Source organism: Neoarius graeffei, chromosome 12 (genome assembly GCF_027579695.1).
Source record: "Neoarius graeffei isolate fNeoGra1 chromosome 12, fNeoGra1.pri, whole genome shotgun sequence".
Taxonomy (NCBI): domain Eukaryota; kingdom Metazoa; phylum Chordata; class Actinopteri; order Siluriformes; family Ariidae; genus Neoarius; species Neoarius graeffei.
The window spans coordinates 16,471,036-16,491,408 of NC_083580.1; positions in this window are offsets into that span (position 1 = coordinate 16,471,036).

A 20,373-nucleotide genomic window follows, 5' to 3' on the forward strand; every position below is an offset into this window, starting at 1 on the left:
GCAGCCCTGCATAGTCACTTGAAAATGCATCTTTGTCCACTTCGTAGGGGTCAATTCCCCCAATCAAGGCCAGTTTGGCTGCATACCATTGTCGTGAGATGTCGTCCAGTGTATCTATATACTTCCGTTTGCTTGATTTTGCCGACATTGATCTTTATTTTAGAAAACTGACTATATAACTTCATAAATTCATCTGAGATAACGTAGCCGGTAATGGCAATGGTCCGTTTTGTTTGCCCCACAAGATGGCGGCTGGAGGGCGTTCCCCGGAATGCCGTGACATCAGTGAAAACTTTTTATTCACTGAGAAAAGTGATTTTTTTTTAGACAGCAAGAATCTCATTGCTATGACAAAGACCATTGTTTACTAGTATCTGTGTCAGTGCTGCATATGCATTATCTAATCAAGTGAGATTTACAATTCATAAAAGTGAAGTCTGTAGATTCACGTATTTTGTTGCCAGTAAAAATCACATGGTTACAGAAAATTTCTGATTGGATTTTTAGAATAAGAAGCCTTTATTTTTCACATATACATTACAGCACAGTGAAATTCTTTCTCTGCAATTATGAGTGTGAATGGTTGTTTGTCTCTATGGCTACGTTCACACTGCAGGCTGAAGTGACTCAAATCCGATCTTTTCGCCCATATGTGACCTGTATCCGATCTATTATTGACAATATGAACGACACAGATCCGATTTTTTCAAATCCGACCCAGGCCGTTTGGATATGTGGTCCTAATTCCGATTCCTATCCGCTCTTTTCATATGCGACTTCAGTCTGAACCGCCAGGTCGCATTCATCTGACTTACACGTCATCAACAAGCCACAAACGTCACTATTCTGCGCTGAAGTAGGCGGCGGGTCTCTCAAAAAAAGTTACAACAACATGGCGCATATGACATCAATGCGAGGGACGCTTCGGGCTGTGAAGGTTCTGAATCTTCTCAATGGAAGGACGCAGAGGTTAGGGAGCTGATTTCCATTTGGGGGGATGCAGCTATTCAAGCTAGATTGGATGGGTCATACCGCAACCGGGCGGTTTTACTTCCGTAAACACTGGCCATGCTCACTGCGTGTGACGTCGTCGTATCCTGCAATGCGCATGCGAAACACTTTTAGGTCGCTTTTCGTTCATACTGAGGATCACATACAAGTCGCATATATTTGTTAATGTGAACGACCTCACAAAAAAAATCGGATTTCACAAAAAAATCGGAATTGAGCATTAAGCCTTGCAGTGTGAACGTAGCGTAAGTGTCAGCCCTGTGATGATCTGGCGACTTGTCCAGGGTGTACCCTGCCTCTTGTCCATGGTCAGCTGGGATAGGCTCCAACTTGCCTGTGACCCTGTACAAGATAAACGGTTATGGATAATGGATGGATGTGCAGGAAAGATAGGTAGGACAAAAGTAAGTATACTTAGCATGTTATTTACAAGTGAAGATCCAGTAATCATTGGCACAATTCCACCAGGTGTTTGACCTCTGTTCTGTATGCAGACTCATCATATATACTGATGAGATCCAATACTCTTGTGTCATCTGGAAAACTTGATGATGTAGGTTGAGCTGTGCTGGGCAGCACAGATGTGCATCAGCAGAGTAAACAGCAGCAGTCTTAGCACACAGCCCTGGGGGGGGGGGGGGGGGGGGGGGTGCCTGTGCTCAGTCTGATGACCCCATTGGTGTTGTGTCCTGTGGAGACCGACTGGGGCCTGTCAGTCAGGAAGTTCAAGATCCAATTACAGAGAGAAGTGTTCATGCCCAGCAGGTCCAACTTCTGGACCAGCTTCTGTGGGATGATTGTGTTGAGTGTTGAACTGAAGTCAATACACAGCATTCTAATATAACTGTCCTTTTGGTCCAGCTGCGAGAGGGTCTGGTGGAGGGCAGTTGAAATGGCATTGTCTGTGGTGAGGTTTCAGCATGAAGCAAACTGTAGGGCAGGGGTGTCCAAACTGATCCATAAAGGGCCATGTGGCTGCAGGTTTTCATTCCAGCCATGCAGCAGCACACCTGATTTGGCTTATTCAATCAACTGACACACTCTCCCTTTAATCAAGGGTGGGTGTGGCTGCAAATATTTGACTGTGTGAAGACAGTTCAGTTGATTGAATGAGCCAAGTCAGGTGTGCTGCTGCATGGCTGGAATGAAAACCTGCAGCCACACGGCCCTTTATGGATCAGTTTGGACACTCCTGCTGTAGGGGGTCTAATTTCTGTGGCAGTTGTGCTTTAATGTGCCTCAATACCAACCTCTCAAAGGATTTCACAATGATGGGCATGAGTGCCACAGGCCACTTGTCATTGAGACACGATAGACTCCTTTGGCACTGGGATGATTTTGGTGGTTTGGAAGCATGGAGGTACCACAGCTATGCTCAGGGATGTGTTGAAGAGATCTGTGAAGATATCTGCAAGTTGATCAGCACATTCCCTGAACACCTGGCCAGGTATGTAGTCAGGGCCTGCTGCTTTTCATGGATTCATTCTGTGAAGAGTCTTTCTGACATCAGCAGCAGAAAGACAGAGTACCTGGTTATTGGGGGAGGGAGTTACCTTTCTTACTGGTTCCCTGTTCTGTGTCTCAAAATGTGCAAAGGCATCATTCAGTACATCTGGCAGGGAGAGCTCACTGCTGCAGACCTGACGTCTTGGCTTGTAGTCTGTGATAGTTTGAATACCCTGCCACATGCACCGAGTGTCCTTTGAGCCCATGAAGTGACCACTGATCTCTGCATATGCTCGCTTTGCTTCTTTGATGGCCCGTGGCAGTTTGGCCCTAGTTGTCGTGTAAGGCTCTCGGTCTTTGGACATGAAGGCAAAATCCCTGATTTTCACCAGAGTGCATAGCTCTGCAAAGGACCAAGACTTATGGTTTGCACAGGAGATAACAGTTTTGGATAAAGGGACATCCTCAACGCACTTGCTGATGATGCCAGTCACTGAGGCAGTATATTCTTTCAGGTCCACTCAGTGTTCATAGGACTATGGGTGAGAGGCGGGGTACACCCTGGACAAGTCGCCAGGTTATCACAGAGCTGACACAGAGACAAACAACCATTCACACTCACATTCACACCTATGGTCAATTTAGAGCCACCAATTAACCTAACCTGCATGTCTTTGGACTGTGGGGGAAACCTACCAGTATGCAGACACGGGGAGAACATGCAAACTCCACACAGAAAGGCCCTCACCGGCTGCTGGGATCAAACCCAGGACCTTCTTGCGGTGAGGCGACAGTGCTAACCACTACACCACCGTGCCGCCTGCCAGGCTTATTTCAACAAGCCCAAATAACTTTCCCCAAATTCAGCTCCACAAATGAGGCTATGAGCTTTTGGCTTACGGTAGTTGCTAGGGCAACATATGCTTTAGGACAAACATGCTCCATGTCAGGCAGGTTCAAAAGCTTAGTTTAGCTTGATGAATATGACTGAACAAACCACATGGCATCTCACATGGCTGGGAATATTCTGCCGCTGTTCTCTCTATCTCTCTGAATAATTACTGATATTATACAGGCAACTTCGATTACTCTGTGTAACAGTTTGGATGGGTGGATGGAGCACAGAGGACGGCAGGACAGAGATCAGGTTCGTAACCAGGGGTTTTATTGCCACACTTTTCAGTGAACAACTTGTACTATACAGACACACACACAACTGGCGTCTGGTTCGGGGATGAGCTCCTCTGCTCTACACTCTCCCTCCTTAAGTAGGGTGTGGTCACTGGGAAGACACACACAAACACAGGTTAATTGACATCAGGTGTAGTGATTCTGCCACTTACCTTCCCTGACTCCGCCCTCCTGTCACAGACCGGCGCTTGACCACGCCCCCGCTGCCACACTCTGACTGTATAAAATCAACAGGAGTGCATTAAATGCTTTTACACGAGTAGCCATGGCATGCCATTTATGCCTAATCCAATAGATGAGGCAGTGTGGATCATGCGTAAACTTTCAGGATACCTGTGTAAATTACCGGAACCTTGCATTTCAAATTACATTCATCGCTCTAAAGCCCTGACAGTTTCAAAGTCTTTGTGTATCACTTTGTTTATTTGCCAGTGGTGTGTTTCTTTACAGTGTTCGGGACACGGAACATCTAAGTCAAGCTACAGTGTGCTGTGAAATTAGAAAAGGTTTGTGTTGCACTGAAGCACTTTCAATATACAGTCATCACCTTTCCTGGCCATTGAGGCATTCTTGGCATCAAGTCCCAAATTCAAATCTTCCCACAGTATTAATGTACAGATAAGTACTGATAATACCATATGTTAAATGCATCTATAAGGTAAAAGGATTATCAAACCTTAAGGCTTCTGCCATCGTTACCATCTTCCAAAATGTTATGCAATGCAGAACAGCTCAGCTCAAACATTGTGGCAAAATGGGCCTGGGTCAGCGCACAATCCCAGAATATTTTGGGAATCTTCATTGGCACAGAGCCTCAGCCAAGGCAAGGCAATTGAAATTCAAAATCTACTCTTGTTACAGTCCATGTATGTGTCTAACATTCATTCTTTTATAGGAAGATAAGGGAATGGCATACTACTTGGAGACAGGGGGTCACTCAAGTCAACCTTTTCTCCTCATACCATATACAGATCCTGCAACACAGGCAGAAAGAAATTACAACCTTGCCCATTATAAAACTCAGGCATGCACTGAAATGACATTTGGGCAGTTAAAATCCACATTTATTTGTCTGCGGAATCTCCGAGTGACACCAGACAGAGCATGTGACATTATAGTAGCCTGTGCAGTCTTGTATAATATGGCTATACTTTAGCAGGAGTAAGTACTGATAATGATGCAGGTCGAGCAATGGGAAGAGGGCATAATAGTGGAAGACCACATGGATGGTCAAGCTGTGAGAGACACACATGCAACACCTATTTTTCCACCCGGGCAGCACGGTGGTGTAGTGGTTAGGACTGTCGCCTCACAGCAAGAAGGCTCTGTGTTCAAGCCCAGCAGCCAACAGGGGCCTTTCTGTATGGGGTTTGCATGTTCTTCCTGTGTCTGTGTGGGTTTCCTTCGGGTGCTCCGGTTTCCCCCACAGTCCAAAAACATGCAGGTTAGGTTAATCGGTGGCTCTAAATTGACCGTAGGTGTGAATGTGAGTGTGAATAGTTGTTTGTCTCTGTGTGTCAGCCCTGCGATGACCTGGCGACTTGTCCAGGGTGTACCCCACATCTCGCCCATAGTCAGCTGGGACAGGCTTCAGCTTGCCCACGATCCTGCACTGTTATGGATGGATTTTTCCACCTAATTTGAATTACTTCATGGTCAGAGGACAAAAATTATCAAGTAAAGAGACATGTGACTTAATATATTTTTAGTTATGTTTTCTCAGCCTGTGGACAAGGGAAAGAAAAAAAAAGTTATTTAAAAACAATCAACAGTCAATATAGGAATTAAAGTGCATATCACGGGTAAATTCAGGAGCAAGATCAATGTAATTCTCCTATTTTATATTAAACTTTCGTCAAATATCTGTCACATTTTGCATTTTGTGCAATTTTTTTACCTTGTGCAATACCAGAAAAATTCAGTTGAAATCAAGCCATTTGAGGCGAATTCATCTGCCTCTGAAAAAAAAAACTTGGCATTTGGATTTCCCGGCAAACATTGATTTGTATGATGTCACATGCGGGACGCCTCCTTCTGAATCCTACATCAGTGCTGGTTTGTTTATGAGAAAACGACTTGGTGATTTTCTGCAAATTTCTTCAACGTTATCATGTAATTATTAAAATGGTTAACAGATGTATCATAGGAGGGTGTAGCAACACCAATCTTGATGGGATTAGTACTCATCGTTTTCCAAAAAGACCGGACAATGAGAGAGAAATGGGAGCGCTTCGTGCGAGGCACCCGGAAAAAGTCGAGGACCAAGCAGAGCCGAGAAAAAGACCAAGAAAATCAGCGATTCACAAGTTGACTGTTGCCAGGGTAAGAAATAAGAGAGACTATACTCCAAATTAGGTGTTCCTGTGTTTGTGTGGTACATGGATAATGTTATTTATTGACACACACAAAAGTAAACAACACGAAAGCGCTGGGTGATAATACACTTACTTCACATGTATCAAGGGATATGCTTGTCAGGGCTTGAGATCTTGGGACCTGTCAAACACGTTAAATGTATATACAACCCTGCTTAGCTGATTCCATGTGTGTAGCTTATGAAATCTTTCTCCTACAGTAGCCAGTACCCTTCTAAATGAAGAAATATATAAATACATAAAAGTAATTAGAAAAAAAATATGATTTATGTAACAATAGATACAGTGGTGCTTGAAAGTTTGTGAACCCTTTAGAATTTTCTATATTTCTGCATAAATATGACCTAAAACATCATCAGAGTTTCACACAAGTCCTAAAAATAGGTAAAGAGAACCCAGTTAAACAAATAAGACAAAAATATTATACTGGGTCATTTATTTATTGAGGAAAATGATCCAATATTACATATCTGTGAGTGGCAAAAGTATGTGAACCTCGAGGATTAGCAGTTAATTTGAAGGTGAAATTAGAGTCAGGTGTTTTCAATCAATGGGATGACAATCAGGTGTGAGTGGGCACCCTGTTTTATTTAAAGAACAGGGATCTATCAAAGTCTGATCTTCACGACACATATTTGTGTAAGTGTATCATGGCATGAACAAAGGAGATTTCTGAGGACCTCAGAAAAAGCGTTGTTGATGCTCATCAGGCTGGAAAAGGTTACAAAACCATCTCTAAAGAGTTTGGACTCCACCAATCCACAGTCAGACAGACTGTGTACAAATGGAAGAAATTCAAGACCATTGTTACCCTCCCCAGGAGTGGTCAACCAACAAAGATCACTCCAAGAGCAAGGCATGTAATAGTCGGCAAGGTCACAAAGGACCCCAGGGTAACTTCTAAGCAACTGAAGACCTCTCTCACATTGGCTAATGTTCATGTTCATGAGTCCACCATCAGGAGAACACTGAACAACAATAGTGTGCATGGCAGGGTTGCAAGTAGAAAGTTACTGCTCTCCAAAAAGAACATTGCTGCTCATCTGGAGTTTGCTAAAGATCACATGGACAAGCCAGAAGGATATTGAAAAATGTTTTGTGGACAGATGAGACCAAAATCAAACTTTTTGGTTTAAATGAGAAGCGTTATGTTTGGAGAAAGGAAAACACTGCATTCCAGCAAAAGAACCTTATCCCCTCTGTGAAACATGGTGGTGGTAGTATCATGGTTTGGGCCTGTTTTGCTGCATCTGGGCCAGGACGGCTTGCCATCGTTGATGGAACAATGAATTCTGAATTATACCAGCGAATTCTAAAGGAAAATGTCAGGACATCTGTCCATGAACTGAATCTCAAGAGAAGGTGGGTCATACAGCAAGACAACGACCCTAAGCACACAAGTCGTTCTACCAAAGAATGGTTAAAGAAGAATAAAGTTAATGTTTTGGAATGGCCAAGTCAAAGTCCTGACCTTAATCCAATCGAAATGTTGTGGAAGGACCTGAAGCGAGCAGTTCATGTGAGGAAACCCACCAACATCCCAGAGTTAAAGCTGTTCTGTATGGAGGAATGGGCTAAAATTCCTCCAAGTCGGTGTGCAGGACTGATCAACTGTTACCGGAAACATTTAGTTGCCGTTATTGCTGCTCAAGGGGGTCACACCAGATACTGAAAGCAAAGGGTCACATACTTTTGCCACTCACAGATATGTAATATTGGATCGTTTTCTTCAATAAATAAATGACCAAGTATAATATTTTTGTCTCATTTGTTTAACTGGGTTCTCTTTATCTACTTTGAGGACTTGTGTGAAAATCTGATGATGTTTTAGGTCATATTTATGCAGAAATATAGAAAATTCTAAAGGGTTCACAAACTTTCAAGCACCACTGTAGATGAGCATTGATACATGAATCCATGGGTTTAGAAGCTCAGGCTACAATTCCATATTTCAATGCAAACTCACTAGCTGCTAAACTTGGTCTACACAGACTGTGCACTGAATCTGTGCAAGCTCTCTGAGCCTGCTGGCGGATCCGCACATGACGTCACGAATCTGGATCCAGACTCCCTTGGGATTTTTCCAGACGTGTTTTATTTTATTTTTTTCTGCTGTAGACAGATGGCCTTGTGCAAAATTACCCTTCTGGATGAGTGTGTAAAGGGACATACTTTCATATAAAAAAAAAACAACAACAACACAAAATTGGTCCAGAATATGCACTTTAAAGAGACATTTGCCACTTACTTTTCTCACAATTTTTTTGTTGTTTAATTTCAAGCTCCGGTTTTCTTACTTTTAGTTTTCTGTGAAGGTCTGCTTTACAGACTTCAATTTCCAGAGCAAGTATCTCTTGTAAAATAAACACCTTCCTAATTTAAAGCAAAAAGAAAAATAAGACAAGCATCATTTAACTGCATTTAAAGGCAAGTTTATCACTGCTTCCAGCAATGTTTTTTTTTTTTTTTCCTGAGAAGTTGACAAGGAGGGCGGTCCTGATGTGGTCTAAGAGGTTTGCTGATCCTGTTCTTCAGATTTCTGCAAACAGCAAACAATGCATGGGTTTATAAAGTAGATACCATAAAGTAAATAGTAGTGAATGCAGAATAGTTTCAAGTCCAAACCATTGGCATTTATGAGCAAACAGAAATTGTTTGTCAGTTATTCCATTTCAGGCAGCACGGTGGTGTAGTGGTTAGTGCTGTTGCCTCACAGCAAGAAGGTCCAGGTTCGAGCCCTGTGGCCGGCGAGGGCCTTTCTGTGCGGAGTTTGCATGTTCTCCCCCGTGTCCGCGTGGTTTTCCTCCGGGTGCTCCGGTTTCCCCCACAGTCCAAAGACATGCAGGTTAGGTTAACTGGTGACTCTAAATTGACCTTAGGTGTGAATGTGAGTGTGAATGGTTGTCTGTGTCTATGCGTCAGCCCTGTGATGACCTGGTGACTTGTCCAGGGTGTACCCCGCCTTTCGCCCGTAGTCAGCTGGGATAGGCTCCAGCTTGCCTGCGACCCTGTAGAACAGGATAAAGCGGCTAGAGATAATGAGATGAGATGAGTTATTCCATTTCTCATTACCACTTGGTAATGAAAATGTCTATTATTGTAACTATACCTTTAAAATACTTAAAAATGCTAAGTTTAGTTGTTTAATTCATAAATAATTGAATAGGTTACTTTAATTATGTTCTGACACATTTAGCCTGTCAGCTATTTTCTGCCAAGCAGCCTCATGAGTCTTGTTGATGGTAATAGTGTTCCCTTTAGTTGAAATATTTTTGTAGTCTTCATAGACTTTAATTATTAATTCCTGATCTGACTGCATAAAAACATGCAGCTCTTTCATTAGCTTCATTCTTCAGTACATTGAAAAAAATAAATCAGGACTGCCTTATATATCCCATAGATGTGCATGAACCTTGCTTACCAAAGCCTGTCTTGAATGAGTGGAAATGACATACACCCGAGTTTTGTTGATGGAACTCTGAGCCTGAAGTGAACTTTTATGCCAAGTTAAGTGAGACTATTTCACATAAGCCTTGATTTTCAGAGATGCCCACAAGCACTGGTGATTGACGGTTTTGTTCGGCTACACAGATGGTCTGCGCCAGCTACTCGATCCCAGAAAAACAACAACAACAACAACAACAACAAAAAACCTTGCCTTTCAATGTGCAGGTGATTTATATCATCTCCACTGCCCATAATTTGCTGCAAATCCAATTAGTTCACCACAAAATTGTCTTCAATTCGTGTCTAGTATGACTGGAAGCGACGCCATATTTGTTGATCGATTCTTACGCTCTGACTGGCTGAGGTGGACCATATGACCAGGCCATAGCGTATGTAGTTATGACACAGAGCCAGGCAGCGTTCTACAAAGAGTAACTGAAAAAGCCAAGCACACATACATCTAGAGGGAAGTTTCATACACATTTTGCAAGTATTTTACAAGGAAATGGTGAGTAATTTATTATCTGATAATGCACCAGAAGACATGTAAATTTCAAAATTTTCTGGGGGCACCTGCCCCCAGACCCCACCCCAGCATTAGTAGTAGCCTTCACCGCCTACTACCTTTTTCTTTTTTAAGCCAACGACTTCGGTGGCATGGTGGTGTAGTGGTTAGCACTGTTGCCTCACAGCAAGAAGGTCCTGGGTTCGAGCCCAGTGGCCAGCGAGGGCCTTTGTGTGTGGAGTTTGCATGCTTTCCCCGTGTCTGCGTGGGTTTCCTCCGGGTACTCCGGTTTCCCCCACAGTCCAAAGGCATGCAGGTTAGGCTAATTGGTGGCTCTAAATTGACCATAGGTGTGAATGTGAATGGTTGGCTGTGTCTATGTGTTAGTCCTGCGATGATTCGGCGACTTGTCCAGGGTGTACCCCGCCTCTCACCCATAGTCAGCTAGGATAGGCTCCAGCTTGCCTGTGACTCTGTAGGACAGGATAAGTGGCTACAGCTGATGGATGGAAGCCAGTGACTTCAGATTTTCTGGAGAATCCTGATTTTATGTTTGCTTTGTGGAATACCCTCCTAGACACACTCGGAGAACACACACCACTGACAAGGCAGAGACAGGATTAATGCAAACAAAGAAGCACATGGAGGGTATAAAACAAAACATGAGAACAATGTTTGTTGCACTTTGAGCTGTGCCACACACCAAGAGGAAGAATTCATGACACTACTATTCTCCCAGTAGATTTGTGTGTTGCTTGGAATTGGAACTACAGTATGGCTCATATTGCTCTGGCAACTCTGCTACCTGCAGAATATGGTAATGTTTCAGTTTTGACATTGAAAGATTTATGGTGGCCAACTTATCCTTTTCAACCGCTCTCCCTCTGTGTGTCTTAAGTTGTAACTCTTACAGTTACAAGCTGGAACAATTAAAAATCTTGGCTTGAGTCTGAATTTACAAAGCACCATGTGTGTGAAAAAGAGAGAGAGGGACAGAGAGTTGGTGTTAACCTTTATATTAAGTGCGTATAGGAATTAGGATTAAAGATTGTATCAGACCAAACAGTTGACCACCCCTACCACCACCCCACACACACTCCAACTAATTAAGGAAGCTTTTGTATGTGCTTTATTCCTCTGTTGCAAAGGAATTCCTCCCGTTTTAACGAGGTCCGGTGAAAAGGGAGACCAGATGTCGGTTTTTTCATGAGCTTGCTGTGCTTGTAAAGCAGAACACAATTATGATTTTATCTTTATGCTATGATGAGCATAATTATTGCACACTCAGTGAACACACGATAAAGAAAAAAGTCCTGGCCACAATCAGCAGTGCACAGACATTTCTTTTCTCCTCATGATGCTCAGTGAACCAATCTAGGCTATGAAACAAATACAAGAAAAACAAGCTAATAAACCAAGTGGCACTCTATGGACTAACATTACCGTTGGCTACAACACAGAAACCATGGACAATACTACTTTTTCCAGTGATTTTTAGGCAGAATGAAGGCTCACCATTATTTATGCATACTGTACATTCATTTAATTCCCTGATCAAGGACAATGTGCTATGCTTGAGGCTTTCTATTAGCACAACACTGAGTCAGTCAAAGATTTCTATCAGGATTTGATCGCCTTCCAGGAATCAATTATATAAATATTACATATTCTTCATCTTTTAAACATGAGACACAGTCTGTATGTTAGACATGTAGTGAAATAAGTTAATGATTATATAATTTAGCTCAGTAGATGGATCTAAACACAAACACAGTCTCAGATTGTCACTGGCATTTTCAGTCATGACTATTGTATGAGTGAGTGAGAGACAAACAGAGCCATGAAGAAAGTACATGTCTGTGGGTCTTTTGTGTTCATTGTGGTAAACATCTTATACTTGGTCTGCCTCTACGTCAGCCGAGAGAAGTGCATGAGACTCTTAAATCCCACTAGCACAGAATTTTTATTTTTTGTACCTGTTTGTGATGTTTTCTTGGCTGTATTTTCAAAAATAAAAACAAATTTGTAGCACCTTTTAAACCACCATGGCCCTGACAAAAGAGTTACTCAGCATGAATGAATGAGCAGTAAATGCATCGCATAGCAACTAACATTCACATTAAAGGGAAGCTCTGGGATTTTTTTAACCTGGGCCCATCTTTTTGGGGTCGAAATATTTACAAGGAACAAAAACAATTGATATCAGTTCAGTGTTGAGTTACAACCCAAATTCCAAAAAAGTTGGGACGCTGTGTAAACTGAAAGAGAAAAAAAATCAGAATGTGATAATTTGCAAATCATGGAAACCTTATATTTCATTGAAAATAGTACAGTGACAACATACCAGATGCTGAAACTGAGAAATTTTATTGTTTTTGAAAAATATGCGCTCATTTTGAATTTGAGGCCAGCAACACGTTTCAAAAAAGTTGGGATGGGGCATGTTTATCATTGTGCTGCATTACCTCTACTTTTAACAACACTCTAAACATCTGGGAACTGAGGAGACCAGGTGCTATAGTTTTGAAAGAGAAATGTTGTCCCATTCTTGCCTGATATACAGTTTCACTTGCTCAACACTTCGAGCTCTCCTTTGCCATATTTTGCGCTACATAATGCACCAGATGTTTTAGGTCTGGACTGCAGGCAGGCCAGTTTAGCACCTGGACTCTTACTACGGAGCCATGCAGTTTTAATACGTGCAGAAAGCGGTTTGGCATTGTCTTGCTGAAAGAAGGAAGGCCTTCTCTGAAAAAGATTTTGCCTGGATGGCAGTATATTGATCTGAAACCTGTATATCATTCAGCATTAATGATGCCTTCCCAGATGTACAAACTACCCATTTCATGTGCACTAATGCACCCTGATACCATCACAGATGCTGGCTTTTGAACTGTGCACTGAAAAGCCACGTCCTCCGGGCTAAAGACGTCCCTCTCCTCTTTAGCCCGGAGGACGTGGTGTCTATGAATAAACTTTTTATAGTTTCAGCATTTGATATGTTGTCTTTGTACTATTTTCAATGAAATATAGGGCTTCCATGATTTACAGATCTTCACATTCTGTTTTTATTTATGTTTTACACAGTGTCCCAACTTTTTTGGAATTGGGGTTGTAGAATGCTATAACCAGCAATTGCAAAACGGCTATACAGTACAATCCTATGGGGCAAACATCCGTGTCAAAGTAAACCACTTGTTTCCGAAAGTAACAGGCTTACATTGTTATTATAAAGGCCTGAGTATACTTCCAAGGATGCAGCTTTGTGCAACATGGACACAGATGTGCACATGGGTGTCTCCAAAGCATACTTGATTTTCTGCTGAATACATGTGCACTATGCCTTTATTGGATACCTGCTTCACCTACAGGGAGCGGCAAAGAGTGTGGTCTGAAAGTAAGACAAGCCCTGAATAAGATATCAACAAGAACACGAAAGGTATGCATGGCAGTTTGCAACTCGAGAGAAGCGCTTCTTTAAATGTTGATGTTGGAAGAAGAATGAGACAAGAGGAAGAAAAATATTCCAAAATTGTTTTCAAAAAAATTTCTTCTGTATTTTGCACTTTAACTACTCTCACCTACTGGATGGCGTGTACTGTACATGCTCACTTGAATACACGCACAGTCAATGCATACACTCTGGACACAAAATCTGGGTGTTGCACGGACTGTCCATTTGGACTGTGTGTATGAGAAATTTGCGTCATGCGCACCATGCACATAGAATACGCAGACCGCGTTTGCTGAAGTATAATTGGGCCTTAAGTGTCTGACAACATGGAAAGGATCCCTACACAGATGCATCTGTGTCTGCTTACCTCAATAACTGTAAAGAACCTATAGAAAATTTCTGTTACAACACTTAGTTTTACATTTCTCTTCTTCCTGTCTCTGATACAGCACCCCATTCAGTGCCTGGGAGTAAGTTAATCGCCCAGGGACTGTTTTCTGATATTTACAACAGGGATCCTTTCCATTTTGTCAGACACTCATTCACATCAGCTAAATATTCAGGCATTTTTAAATCAGAAGTCATAAATACAGTAGACAGAAAACAGCCCCCGGGTGATAACTGACTCCAGGCACTGAATGGGGTGCTGTGTCAGAGAATGTCTAAACACAACTCAGTTCATTCATGTACAACCAATGTACATATTTAAATCAGGTAAATTCTTTTGGAGTGCTATTTCAAAACTGGAGACTAATTTCAGGATTTACTAGCTGTAGTGATGACATTGTGGCCCCAAACGAACGTCCTGAATCAATCTTTGCAATAAATATCTGAAAATAAAACCTCCACATGGTCCAAACTCCACATGGTTGTCAGGGTGCAGGCACTTACAGATGCAGGGGAGAAGCAAACTGTAGACGAAGCCAAAATCAGTAGACGAGAATCGTGGTCAGAGAAATGGGCAGAGGTCGGTTGATCGGCAAACAGAATAACAGAGGCGAGACTAGGAGCCAAGGTCAAGGAAAACATAAACAAAGGTCAATAGTGAAAAGACAGGCAGAAAGTAAACAGCTTAGTAACAACAGGGGATAAACACTGAATGATACTTCACACTGACTGGTAGTGAGAGTGGTGTTTAAATAGGGAAGCTGATTACGGAGGAACTGAGTGACGTGTAATTAATAAGCTGGAGACAGAGGGCGCTGTGGTTCTTGGGAAGTGTAGGTCGTGGTGGCCATGTTTGGAGGCTGTTTCGAGCTTGTGCTCTCAATGCTGTTACTGACAATGGTCAGGTAAGCATGCAGTTAATCGGTGGGACAGTGAAATCATGTGTTCGAGCCTGTACTCAGGTGACCATGCAGAGTTTCATTTTATTTTTCTCACATTTCCTCTTGTGGATCAATAAAGCATACCTATCAATGTACTGTATCTTCCAAATTATTTATTATCCATCACTTACTTCAGGATACTGTAATGATCCTGAACAGATGTTCATTTCTGTTTTCATATGTACAGTGGATATAAAAAGTGTACACACCCCGTTAAAATGATAGGTTTTTCTGATGTAAAAAAAATAAGACCACGATAAATAATTTCAAAACTTTTCCCACTTTTAAAGTGACCTATAACCTGTACAATTCAATTGAGAAACAAACAAAGCTGTTAGGGGGAAAAACATAAAAAATAAAAAAATGTACAATAAGCTGGTTGCATAAGTGTGCACACCCTTAAACTAATACTTTGTTGAAGCACCTTTTGATTTAATTACAGCATTTAGTCTTTTTGGGTCGGAGTCTATCAGCCTGCCACATCTAGACTTGGCAATATTTGCCCACTCTTCCTTGCAAAAGCACTCCAAATCTGTCAGATTGCGAGGGCGTCTCTTGTGCACAGCTCTCTTCAGGTCACCCCACAGATTTTCAATTGGATTTAGGTCTGGGATCTGGCTGGGCCATTCCAAAACTTTTGGGTCATTGTCATGCTGAAAGATGAAATTTCTCTTCATCTTCAGCTTTCTAGTAGACACCTGAAGGTTCTGGGCCAAAATTGACTGGTATTTAGCACTGTTCATAAGTCCCTCCACCTTGACTAAAGCCCCTGTTCCAGCTGAAGAAAAACAACCACAAAACACGATGCTGCCACCACCATGCTTCACCGTGGGTATGGTGTTCTTTTGGTGATGTGCAGTGTTGTTTTTGCTCCAAACATACCTTTTGGAATTGTGGCCAAAAAGTTCAACCTTCATTTCATCAGACCATAACACATTTTCCCACATGCTTTTGGGAGAGTTGATGTATTTTTTTTTTGCAAAATTTAGCCAGGCCTGGATGTTTCTCCTTTGGCCCTACCTCATAGTCCAGACATATGGAGAATACGGGAGATTGTTATCACATGTAGTACACAACCAGTATTTGCCAGAAATTCCTGCAGCTCCTTCAGTGTTGCTGTAGGCCTCTTGGCAGCCTCCCTGACCAGTTTTCATCTGGTCTTTTCATCAATTTTGGAGGGACATCCAGTTCTCGGTAAGGTCACTGTTGTCCCATATTTTCTCCACTTCTTGATGACTGTCTTCGCTGTGCTCCATGGTATATCTAATGCCATGGAAATGTTTTTGTACCCTTCTCCTGACTGATACCTTTCAACAATGAGATCCCTTTGATGCTTTGTAAGCTCTCTGTGAACGCTGGCTTTTGCTGGAGGATGCAACTGAGGAAATGTCTGAACTTTATTTGGGGTTAATCAGAGTTATTTTAATTGATGGCAGGTCTCATCTCATCTCATTATCTCTAGCCGCTTTATCCTTCTACAGGGTCGCAGGCAAGCTGGAGCCTATCCCAGCTGACTACGGGCGAAAGGCGGGGTACACCCTGGACAAGTCGCCAGGTCATCACAGGGCTGACACATAGACACAGACAACCATTCACACTCACATTCACACCTACGGTCAATTTAGAGTCACCAGTTAACCTAACCTGCATGTCTTTGGACTGTGGGGGAAACCGGAGCACCCGGAGGAAACCCACGTGGACACGGGGAGAACATGCAAACTCCACACAGAAAGGCCCTCGCCGGCCCCGGGGCTCGAACCCAGGACCTTCTTGCTGTGAGGCGACAGCGCTAACCACTACACCACCGTGCCGCCTTGATGGCAGGTGTGAACCCAAAAAGACTGAATGCTGTAATAAATCAAAAGGTGCTTCAACAAAATATTAGTTTAAGGGTGTGCACACTTATGCAACCAGCTTATTGTATGCTTTTTTTTAAATGTTTTTCTACAGAACAGATTTGTTTGTTTTTCAATTGAATTGTACAGGTTATAGGTCACATTAAAGGTAGGAAATGTTTTGAAATTATTTATTGTGGTCTCTTTTTTCTTACATTAGAAAAACCTATCATTTTAACAGGGTGTGTACACTTTTTATATCCACTGTGTATATATATGATTGATTCAAGACACATGTTTGAGGCCACAATACAACCAGTAAATCCTGAAATTAAGTGCTCACCCAAGCTGGCGATTGAACCACCAACGTCCAAGCCCTAAGGCAGTGACACTATCCGCTACGGTACCCACCCTTTTACATACAAATAAATAATGAGTCATTTTCAAGTCATGTTACACAGAACAATGATGTGGGGGAAACTGAACACTGTCATAGGCGTGCTATAAAAAAAAGACTAAAACTGTAAAAGAATAAGACCAGATAATGTCCAGCGTACACATAGAGGAAATAAATCCTCGCCTGATTCAAACCGCTACCACATTCACACTGCGCAAAGCTGGATTCATGTATACAGAAGTTGACTACTCTGCCTGGGCAGGAAGGCTGGTCAAAAGGTAACTGACTGACAGCTTGGACAATCAAGCAAATGAAAAAGCAATAGAGAAAAAGGGGAAAAAAACAATAGAGAAAATAAATAGGAAATAGCAAAAGCAAGAAAGAAAATAATTAATTTTCTTAGACTGGGCAGCACAGTGGTTAGCACTGTTGCCTCACAGCAAGAAGGTTCTGGGTTAGAGCCCAGTGGCCAGTGGGGTCGTTTCTGTGTGGAGTTTGCATGTTGTCCCCGTGTCTGCGTGGGTTTCCTCTGGGTGCTCCGATTTCCCCCACAGTCCAAAGACATACGGTGAGGTTAACATGGAGCGGCCTTGGGCTGAAGTGCCCTTGAGTGAGGCACCTAACTCCCAACTGCTCCCTGGGTGCTGTTAGCATGGCTGCTCACTGCTCTGGGTATGTGTGTGTGCTCATTGCTCGTGTGTGTGTGTGTGTGTGTGTGTGTGTGTGTGTGTGTGTGTGTGCATGTGTGTGTTCACTGCTCCAGATGGGTTAAATGCAGAGAGGAATTTCACAAGTGTACATATGATGAATAAAGTTCTTCTTTATTTTCTTATTTTTTTTATTTTCCTATTCTTTTATTTTTTTTATTTATTTCCTATTCTTTTAGTTTAAAATTGTATTCATTTTCTTATTCTTTTTAAGTGTTTGTTTTATTTTTATGGCATTCCTGTGACTCCATATAATTGTAGCAATGTACCAATTTATTTTTGTATTCTTTTATTTTTATTTATGCATACATTTTCCTCTTCTTTTATTTTTATTCATTTTCTTATTCTTTTGCAGATTTATTCTTTTTATGGCACTTCTCTGACTCCATATACTGTATTTGTAAGAATGTAACATTTAAAAAAAATGTTTATTGATTAAAAAAAATAATGAACATTAGGGCAAAGGCAATATTTTCCAATTAAAATTAAAGGTTTATGATCTCAAATTGTTTTTATTTCATGTTCTTTTATTCTACAGGGGCTGAGAAATAATTTTTTTATTGAAAGTTTACAGTTCTGTCAAGTTTTTCCAGAAATCCCTCATGTTTTTGGAGGCTGTTTCAAACAATGCCTCAGGTCATGGAATGTTTTTTTTAGAAGGCGCCTCAGGTCATAATGGGTTAATTAATTGTGATGAGCATAAGAGCTGACGTGAAGTTAATGAATCATCTGCAAATAAATTTTGAATTGTATGCAGTGAATGTGATCAAATGTTTACTCATTTGTAGTGAAAATAATGAATCGTAAACTGATTTACAAGTGAAATCAAAAGTTACAATGAAGGAAGTGAACTATGTGTGATGAGAAGCTTCGAGACTTCTTGTGTCTCTGTCACTGAATGATTAGCACTTAGTCTTTGTCCTGGTGTCTCATTAAGATGTATGATTCCTGTCACAAGAAATGGGAAACTGGGGACCTGCTCAATCAGTGATGATACATCTCTTCCTGGCACCCCTATGGTTTATCTGCCATAATTACTCCCTGTCATGGGTGAATGGTTTGCCTTTGTCCTCTAATTACATTAATTCAGAATGAACTAGTGGGAGATGATGGATAGGACAGAAACTGACAAGTTCTTTGGTCATAATTTGACAATGTGAGGCTGGCATACCGTATGCAAGGTTAGTCGTTTTACAATGTCTGACCTTCAAAGGTCTAATAGACTAAGGATTAAGAGTTGTCAGACACAGGTATACTGCATTGAAGAATCTGACATTATCATCATTCGTCATATTCTGGCAATATTCTAATCAAAATAATGATTATTTTCTTATTTGAACATAAACAACATATTTCATTTTTTCAACATAATTGTTTTTCATCTGTATGTAACGTATGGAAAAAGAATTAGTAGATTTTCTGAGCTGAAAGAAAGAAAGAAACCTTATTTTATACTGAATGCATTATATTCCCCATATACACACTCATTCTATCAGCATCAATCTCTCTCTTGTTCATTCACGCTCTGTTTTTTTTTTTTTTGTAATGTATTATTTCACAGCTCGGGCTGTGAAATTAACATGGAGGTCTGTGATTTATAGATGTTTGTAGAAATGAATAAGAATAGAATGTATGTGAATGTAAAACAGTAAAAAATATTTGAGATGACATTTTTTCATTAACGCACAAATCAAACAAACAAAAAATAATGTAGTGTAATTCCAGCTGAAATGGCCGGTTTTAGGCTCAAATTCACAATAATACTTTTTGATATATATTATCTGTCTTGGTAGGATCATGGTTGAATCATGAAGTGAGGACACGTGCTCTCTCTCTCTCTCTCTCTCTCTCTCTCTCTCACACACACACACACACACACACACACACAATGTAATTGCAACATTTTCATTGAAGCCCATGATCTGTCCTTAATTATGAGCAATAATGATTTAATCAATCAGTCATAGCATACAGCACAATAATATGCACCCAAACTAACAAGGCCATGTTTGGGCTGCAAACAAATGAAGACGTACACTGAAGAGGTGCTGCACCACTTAGTCTTCATCCAAATAAAGATCATCTGTCTTTATCATGCTTTATTTTTCTCTCATTAATGTGATGAGTAAAGCCATTATGAGGTTCTCGTTTTCCTCCCACCAGTCACTGATCCAGAACAGGGTGGCATGTGATGAATGGAAGATAATGACATACACAATCAGTGCAAAAAAAAAAAAACCTTGTTTACTTTGAAAAACTACTATTCGTTGTATATGATCGAGCTTTACCTTTGGATTAGCCAGATTGAGATTAATCCAACAAGGGTAGGTTTCCCGAAAGCTTCTCAAGGCCAAGAGTGTCTTGAATTACCTCCTAAGATCTATCGTCAAGCTAACATGGTTTTCCCGAGCAACATCATAGCCAAAGTAGTCCTTTAGTTTGCTCTGAATTTATGACAGATTTGGACCACTTGTTCAAAACAAAGAGTGACTCGCTCACAGCGAATACACAGACTGCACATGCGCCTCTGAGGGACTTCCACAGTCAACAGGGGAAACTGATGTTGAATCTGCTGCCCGTGTTCAATTATTTTTTCTTGTACATTGCAAGTACATAGAGTTCATTATTAAATAAATATACGCAAAATATTATGAATATATGTTGCGCATATTTATGT